The sequence below is a fragment of the Sus scrofa genome, chromosome 17 (genome assembly GCF_054392235.1).
Source record: "Sus scrofa isolate SSC_HxYL_T2T_F1_AM1 chromosome 17, Sscrofa_HxYL_maternal_Yorkshire_Landrace_v2.0, whole genome shotgun sequence".
Taxonomy (NCBI): domain Eukaryota; kingdom Metazoa; phylum Chordata; class Mammalia; order Artiodactyla; family Suidae; genus Sus; species Sus scrofa.
Window position 1 is genome coordinate 59,925,197 of NC_139399.1, and position 7,344 is coordinate 59,932,540.

At 47.4% G+C, this 7,344-nt stretch overlaps 1 long non-coding RNA gene across 1 annotated transcript; it reads left to right on the forward strand.

Annotated features, from left to right (window-relative positions):
* Positions 1-6,858, forward strand: LOC146395369 (uncharacterized). Its single transcript, XR_014832578.1, has 3 exons — positions 1-208; positions 5,833-5,926; positions 6,346-6,858. It is a non-coding gene; the product is annotated as an uncharacterized LOC146395369 (long non-coding RNA).
* The last annotated feature ends 486 nt before the right edge of the window (positions 6,859-7,344 follow it).

A 7,344-nucleotide genomic window follows, 5' to 3' on the forward strand; every position in this document is an offset into this window, starting at 1 on the left:
ACGTGGAACCTGACCCTTGCTTGGTTTAGTCTCCAGTCTCTGGACCCCCTTCGGCGATGGAGAGCGGAAGACAGTGGGACGAGAACAGGATTTGGATTTGAAAGCCCTGGCCTCTGTCCCTCACTGTGGGACCTGCGCTCAGCATTTCACCTCGCCCAACCACCTCTGAAACGGGGTGGGGACACGACTTGTCCCAGCCACAGCAGAGGTAATTGTAGGGATCAAAGGAGACCATGAGGAGAATGTCACAAACTATAAAGGGCAGGAAATCTGGGTCATCGTTCAGTTCTTCCTAAAGGGACCAAGTCCAAAAATTCACATTTCATCCTGGGTGCAACCAATCATTCACTCAACAACCATTTCCTGACAGCCTCCTATGTGCCAGGAACTGGCCGTCCAGCAGTAAAAGACATGGTCCCTGACTTCATGAAGATTCGTCTAGTAAAAGGACCATAGTCCCACCAGCCACCTGTTGTGGAATCCTTGCATTTTGTGTTTTTAAAAGTTTATTTTTTTATTTTTGTATTTGTTTCTAAGAGGTAAGGAGAGCTTATTTTAAGATTTTTATTTGTAAGCATGGCCTCACTAACCAAGAAAGTACAGATGTGTCTAGAATCATTGCTATTTTTTTTTTTTTTTTGGTCTTTTTGCCATTTCTTGGGCCACTCCCGTGGCATATGGAGGTTCCCAGGCTAGGGGTTGAATCGGAGCTGTAGCCGCCAGCCTACGCCAGAGCCACAGCAACGCAGGATCCGAGCCGCGTTTGCAACCTACACCACAGCTCACGGCAACGCCAGATTGTTAACCCAATGAGTGAGGCCAGGGATCGAACCCGCAACCTCATGGTTCCTAGTCGGATTCGTTAACCACTGCGCCACGACGGGAACTCCTATATTTTTCTTTTTAATGTTGATTTTTCAGTAACATGGGCTCTCCATAAATTTGTCAGATTACAACCCAGTGTTCTGCGAGGGTATGAGTGAAGCAGTAGAGTAAGAATTAAAGCAATTTAATGTCATGTGACTGCATGGCGCTCAAGAAGTGCCGCTGAAACCAAGCAAGTGGCCAAGCCACACTCATGCTCATTTTTTCTGGACTCACTGGGCAAGCAGAAGTCCTACACTGCCAGGTGTTTTCAGGGGGAATTTTAAAATAATTCCTCATCTTTCTAAAGTAGAAATTAGAAACCTTTGCCATTTTTGACACTTCAAGGACCCTCTTAACACACCCCAGTGGGGTTAGAACCACTGTATGGAAACAGTTAAGACACCTAGGAGGAGTTCCTATTGTGGCTCAGCAGGTGATCAACCCAACTAGTAACCAAGAGGATGTGGGTTCGATCCCTGGCCCCACTCAGTGGGTTAAGGAGCTTGCGTTGCCGTGAGCTGTGGCATAGGTTACAAATGCGGCTCAGATCCTGCATTGCTCTGGCTGTGGTGTAGGCTGGTAGCTGCAGCTCCAATTCAACCCCTAGCCTGGGAACTTCCTTATGCTGCAGGTGCAGCCCTAAAAAGAAAAAGGGAGAGAAAAAAAAAAGAAGACGACAGCTAGGGCTTTTGATCCCAACATCACCCCGTCCAGGCTGTGTGACCTTAAGCGAGTCTCTACACTCTGCTGGCTCCCGGCTTCCAGGTCCGTAATCAGGGGACAATAACAGTTCCTGTCTCCTGAGAATTCAATGACACCGTGCCTCATAAAGGCCTTACCTTCGCAGTCAGCCCTCGGTAGATGGCAGCCGTTATCACGGGAACCAAAGGGGAGGGGGGGGGGGCTAAGCTGACAGAGGGGAGGGCTGGTCACCCAGCCGCCGGGCGCTGGGGAGCCGGATCACATGGCTCTGGCTGTAGCACTCAAGCTGGGGCTCCCTAGTCCTGCCTGGACGTGGAGTCCAGTTCCGGCAGGAGGTGACCAAGGTCTGCCCCCGGGGTGCTGCTGGGGGCAATGCGGAAGGACCAGCGTGTTTGGCACGCTGAATCAGGCAGCCACGGGGATACACGGAGTGAGGGAGAGAGAGCGTCCAAAATAAAGTTACGGCCCTAGATGGCCCAAGAGATAGTGATGCCGTAAAGGGAGACAGATGATGCGGAAGACAGAGAAGCGAAGACAGATGATGATATTTAGGAAAGTTCAGAGAGGGATGCGATTGAAGGGAGTGTCTGTGGAATTTGGGGATGTGGCCACTTCTTGTCCTTAAAAAACCTCTGCAGGGCAGCTCACCAGCGATAAGTAAAAATGATTCTGACCTTAATTAAATTTAAACGCTGGGAATTTATTAGCACGCGGGAGCGGCTAACGCTCCGCTCGAGTCGAGAAGACTCCGGCTTCCAACTCAGACAGCGCCCTCTGTCGGATGCCTCGACCTATTATCCTGATCTTTTCCAACGCGCAGCAGGACAAGGATGGGAGGAGGAAACCAGAGTTTTCTGGGAGCCTCCCAAGCCTTTCCCGCACGTTATTCTCATTTTGCCTTGACGATGACTCTGGGAGGGTTACTCCTCCCGATGGGGGAAACTGAGTCACAGTTGAGCGGCTCAACACCACGCCCCAAATCACAAAGTCAGAGCAGAGCTAAGCTTGGAGGCCAAGTTCTATACCTTGCTCACTATATTTATTTGATTCAAACAGGAATCAGATGTTCTTCCCAGAGGGGGAGGAAGGCACCCACATCACAGTTCCTTTCTTTTTCTTTTTCTTTTCTTTTTCTTGTGTGTGTGTGTGTGTGTGTGTGTGTGTGTGTGTGTGGCCACACCCGAGGCATGCGGAAGTTCCTGGGCCAGGGATCAAAACCCGAGCCACGAAGTAACAATGCTGAATCCTTAACCACTGGGCCACCAGGGAACTCCCATAGTCCCTTTCTTAAGGGACTTAGGACAATCTGAAGGACCAAGGTTTAAATTTGACAAGAATATAATTATTCAAAACATCAATTTCTGGTGCTACACAGGGGGGCCCCCTCCCAATCAAGGTAAATGGCTCAGGCTGTTAGAGGTTGATTTAAAAAAAGGAAAAAATCCTGGAACCTCACTGAAAAGAGAGTCAGGAGGCTGCGTTCTTGGCGCTGTCTTGAAGTCACCGGTGACCTTGATCAGACTCTTCCCACTTTCAGCCTCTCATGGGCCAAAGGAGGGGTGTGGTCGACACATCTTCCAACTCTCAAATCTGACGACCACGAGTGCCATCTTTCAGGAGGACAATCTTGGCAGCACCTTCATAATTTGAAATGTGCACGCCCACTGCTAGTTTGGCTGGAATCGCTCCTAGAGAAATAACACACATGAGTGCATAGGACATATGCACAGGATGTTCACGGCAGCACTCTGAGTAAGGATGACCGAAACGTCCACAAGATGACCTAAGCGATCACAAGACTGCCTCAGTAAGTCATGGCACGCCTATGGCTTGGAAAGCGACACAGCCAGGAAAAAAAGAATGAGGAGGGTAGAGAAGCAGTAAGTGGGCGTATCACCATGATACGTTGTGGAGTGAAACAAGCAGGATTTGTTAAGAAAAAAAAAAATTTAGAGATCGGAGCTCTCCTGTGGCACATCAGATTAAGGATCCAGTGTTGTCACGGCAGCAGCCTTGGTCACTGCTGTGATAGGGGTTCAATCCCTGAGGCAGGGAACTTCCACATGCTTCAGGCATGACCAACAAAATTGTAGACAGGTAGGTAGAGAGATAAATAGATGAATCTCTGTATGGTCTGGCCCATTGCTATATTTGTGCATGTATAATAAAAGACTTATATATCAACTATAACAAAAAAATCTTAAAATTAAAAAAAGGAAAAAAAGACTTAGAAGGAAGAGTGAAAGGGAGACTTTTTTCCCCTAAAAAAAATGCTTGATTTTTATCATAAAAATTATTTTAAACTATTTTAATTTGTAGAATACTACATAGGTAAGTCTCCATGGATTTCATCTAAGCAGTGGAGTTCTTGAACCTGGTGATGAAAGATTTGCACAGGCGTTCCCGTCATGGCTCAGTGGTTAATGAATCCAACTAGGAACCATGAGGTTGCGGGTTCAATCCCTGACCTTGCTCAGTGGGTTAAGGATCTGGTGTTGCCGTGAGTTGTGGTGTAGTTTGCAGACGTGGCTCAGATCCCGAGTTGCTGTGGCTCTGGTGTAGGCCAGCAGCTACAGCTCCAATTCGACCCCTAGCCTGGGAACCTCCATATGCCTTGGGTGCGGCCCTAGAAAAGACAGAAAGACAAAAAAAAAAAAAAAAAAAAAGAAAAGAAAGAAAGATTTGCACCATATTGCTAATATTTGGGCACATCTATTGCTTTATGCTTCAGGTTCGCCCAAAAATCTGGAGGCATAGACTATTTGACAGGTGGGGACGTTGAGCTGGAGACCCTGATTTTCAAGGTTCTTTCTAGTATATATATGATCAAATCCTTTGGGTTCCTACAGAACGGCTTATCTTCCTATCTTTGGGGATTTTGGACCCATGAAGACATTTGTCACACTGTGTCGTGATTATATCCTCAAGCACAGTTCTCCTGAATATGTGGTCTGTTGAATCTTACGCTAAAAAACTGGGGTTTGCATTTCGGTGTTTTCAAATCTCATTTTTTCTGGTAGTTCCTTTTTAGTATGTTTTACAAAAGTGTCCATTGTGACAACTGGGACATTTTTTAAAAACAGGTCCTTCAGGAGTTCCTGCTATGGCACAATGGGTTAAGAATCTGACTGCGGCAACTTGGGTCACTGCAGAGGTGCAGGTTCAATCCCTAGCCTGGTACAGGGGGTTAAAGGATCCAGCATTAGCTGCAGTGTAGGTCAAAGCTACAGCTTGGATTCAGTCCTTGGCCTGGGAACTTTCATATGCCGTTGGTGCGGACATTAAAAAATTTAAAAACCCAATTGAACAAAAAAACAGGTCCTTCAGCACCCCTGTTTGCAAAGTCCTGGGTCCCTGGAGAGAGGACAGTTGTCTAAACTGTTGCGGGGGAGTTCCCATTGTGGTGCAGTGGAAACGAATCCGACTAGGAACCATGAGGTTGCGGGTTTGATCCCTGGCCTCATTCATTGGGTTAAGGATCCAGTGTTGCCATGATCTGTGGTGTATGAAGTTCGAAGACGTGGCTTGGATCTGGCGTTGCTATGGCTCTGGCATAGGCTGGCAGCTGTAGCTCCCATTAGGCCCCTAGCCTGGGAACCTCCATATGCCACGGGGGTGGCCCTCAAAAGGCAAAAAAAAAACCAAAAAAAAAAAAACCAAATAAACAACTGTGGCAGGTTTGCTGAATGAATGAGCAAATCAGCAAATGGTGGACTGCAGGAAGAAGCCATAGGAAGCAAAATGACTGGGGATGGATGTTTCCCATTCAGGACCATGCAAAGGGTGAGAGCTTAGGACTTTGAGCTCATGGCCAGACACCACTGAGCACTCATCTCCCGATCTTAAAAATGGAGCTGGGAGACCTTCTGCCCAGGTCAGGGAACCGACCCACCCCCAAGGTCCATATACAAATCAAAACCTAACAACTGTGTGCAGAACACCTAAGGCCTGAAACTTTTGTCTCTGAACATAAGCAAAAATGCCCCAATCCAGAAAGCTGCCTTTTAAATGGATTTTTAAATCCATTTAAAAATTGCCCACTGGCACTTTCCTGCAACAAATAGATCTTCTTTATACTTCAAGAGACTTGGAACTAGAAAAATGACAAATGCTCAATCTTTCTCTTTCTTTTTTTGTAAGTTTCCCTGTACAGGTGTATAGCGGAAAGCAGTCAGAATAGACCTGGGGGCGGGGGGTGGCTGGTTAAAGAAAAAGAAAGAAGAGACCTGGTCCTAACCCCTTCTCTCCGTATGGATCTTCCAGGCAAACCACTCACCCTCCCCTCTCCATCTCAGTCTCCACATCTGCAAATGGAATAATAGTAGCAGCACCTGGAGTTCCCGTTGTGGCTCAGCAGGTAAAGAACTTGACATACCATGAGGATGCAGGTTTGACCCCTGGCCTCTACATAGGCCTCAGCTGCAGCTCCAATCCAGCCCCCAGCCCTGGAACTTCCTCATGCCACAGGTACAGCCCTAAAAAGGAAACGGGGAAAGAAATAGTCACAGTACCTGAGTTAATGTGAGGATTAAATATCAGAACATGTGTAGCACACTTCGCTCAGGCCTGACACGGTGTGAGCCTTCAGACATTAGCATGGGGCTCTTTGTAATCACAGACCAACGTGCGAACCCAAAAGGGTCCTGAGCAATAACAGGTATTATGGATTCGACACCTGCCATGTGCTGGAAACAGTGTTACGTGACATATTTGTAATCAGGTGGAATTCTAATTTTTTTTTTTTTTTTTTTTTTTTGGTCTTTTTGCCATTTCTAGGGCCGCTCCCGCTGCTAGGGGTCTAATCAGAGCTGCAGCCACCAGCCTACGCCAGAGCCACAGCAACGCGGGATCCGAGCCGCATCTGCAACCTACACCACAGCTCACGGCAATGCCGGATCCTTAACCCACTGAACGAGGCCAGGGATCGAACCCGCGACCTCATGGTTCCTAGTTGGATTTGTTAACCACTGATCCACGATGGGAACTCCTCAGGTGGAAGTCTTACTACAACCCTCTGAGGTAGCTACTCAGGATCTCCATTTAGAACCACAGCTCAGTGGGCGAGGACCCCGTCCCAGCTCACCCAGCTCAGACACTGAACCAGCTGTGCTCCCCAGCTGTGTTCACAAGCAGCCTATTCTCACATTCTTGGCTTCCTTGTTCCTGTTTGCCCCTGTGTTTCCCAAGAGCCCAGGATTGTGGGCATCCACTTTGGCTGGCCTTGTTGTTGCTCTCCAGCCTCTTTCATCATTGGTATAATTTTACGTAAACTTGGCATTCCTGTAAAAATTTTTTAAATGTGTTTTCAGTTCTTAAATGTCTCCTAAGGGAGAAAAAGTTTCTACAAATTATTCTGTTCTCTTCTCCTTAACACTGAACTTCGTAAGGCTAAGTCACTAGATCTCCATTAACAAGCTGGACTGTTGGGTGGTTTATTTTCATTCTGGAAACTCCTCTCCATAGTGAGCCACTCTCCCTCCCCCTGAAAAAAGTCCCATGAGGAATTCTGATCAGATGCTAGGCTGTGGGGCAGAGCCCCTGGAGGCTATCATGTTTCTAGAAGGCTCCTAGAAGGTAGCAAGTCTTGCAACCTGACTCTTAACTGACTTTTCACCTGCAGGATTGTCTCGGGGAAGGGGAAAAGGGCAGGGGCGGGCTTTCTACCTCCAAACAAAATGATGTATTTCATCAAGGAAAAAGATTTTTAAACCCATCACTGAAATTCTCTTGACCTGGGAGTTCCCTTCCTGGCTCAGCAGTTAATGAACCCTACTA